The sequence below is a fragment of the Crocuta crocuta genome, unplaced genomic scaffold (assembly GCF_008692635.1).
Source record: "Crocuta crocuta isolate KB4526 unplaced genomic scaffold, BGI_CrCroc_1.0 scaffold561, whole genome shotgun sequence".
Lineage (NCBI taxonomy): Eukaryota > Metazoa > Chordata > Mammalia > Carnivora > Hyaenidae > Crocuta > Crocuta crocuta.
This window is the reverse complement of record NW_027530529.1, coordinates 2,371,630-2,373,054: the sequence shown is the minus strand read 5'-3', so window position 1 is coordinate 2,373,054 and position 1,425 is coordinate 2,371,630.

Sequence of the window (1,425 nt, the reverse complement as noted above, 5' to 3'; positions counted from 1 at the left end):
CCCCCCCCCCCCCCCCCCGCTCCAGCCCTGGCGAGGTTTGTAGAGATGCAGTTATCCATAAGCTACCAATGCAGATGCAGCGAAAGGGGCGCACTGAGGCAGCCTGGGTTTCGGGGGATCCTGCGTGCACCCTTGGCGTTGGACGAGCCCCCGAGATCGCCTTGCTGCTTTCTGGAAGGCGGCCGCTGGCCACGCTCGGGATTCGAGCGCGGGGGCGAGAGGGTGCCCATGTGCTGAGCTCTGCGGCCGCGCACGCAAGATCTGCCGAACCGAATCGCGGGCAATTATATAAACCGGCTCCGTGATTACCCAGAACTGCGACGCGAGCCCCTCGCTCGCGAAAGACAAGCCCGAAAGTTTGCCTGCATGGGGAATGTAAGTACCGGGGCGCACCCATCCCGGGACAGGAGAGCAGGGAGACGCCCGGTACCACGGCGCCCACTTATATGATGGGCGTTGGGTGCTGATGCTACTGTCCCCAGAGAACCTGTTATCGAGGGAGGGGTTGGGTAGAAGCTCGGGGATTGAGGGAAAAACAGGTCAGAACTCAGGGTCCATGTACTCAGAGCCCGAGCCTGTCTCAGGGAGGCCTTGCAGGGGATGCTGTTCTTAGAAAACTAACTTTGCATCCTGGGGAACCCCTAAGCCTCGCTTCTCTGTGTCTCAGATCCCCCCCCCCCATCTTTTACACCCAGTGCCCTTCACGTGTTTAGAAACCTGCCACCATTAGGTGCCTGTTCCTGGTTTCCCAGGCTCGCCCTGGGCGCTCACGGGGTAGGGTGCGGATGAGAGGAGGGGATGGCTTCCGCCCCCTCGCTTCCCTCCTACGCGGACTGAAGTTTGCTTCTGCCGCGTTTATTTTCCTCTCCCGGTCTCCCTTAGCTGCCGCAGCCTGTAGCATGCTGTTAGTCTTTGATAGAGAAACCACAGTAGTAGAGTGCTTTTAAATCTTCTTTTCGCCTGTAGAGGGATAAACCACCCTAGACCTGGCAGAGGCGTGCGGAACGCCCAAGTCTGGGCACAGTGGCCCTGAACTCCCTCCCCGCCGCAGGCAGGAGGTGGTGCTGTGCCGCGGTGGGGACGGTTTGTTTTTTTCTTTTTTTTTCTTTCTTTTGGCCACATTCCTCCGTCCTGAAATCCCGGGTCTGTGTGAGTGTGTTCCGCGCTGAAAAATAAACCCTCCCTTCGCAGACCTGTGGGGCCCTTCGGATTCCCTGCCGCTGCCATGATCCGTAACAATGCGATTACAAAGCTCGTGCTCCGCTGGGGAAAATCCCCAGGTGCCAGCCGGCCGCGCCTTGACCTTGCAGAAGGCGCCTTTAACCCTGCTGCCCGGAGAGGCTTCGGGTCGGCCGCGAGGGTCCGGAAGGGAGGAGGGCGCCCCTGGAGGAGGGGAGGAGGGGCTGCGCTCGCTCCGGACGGGGC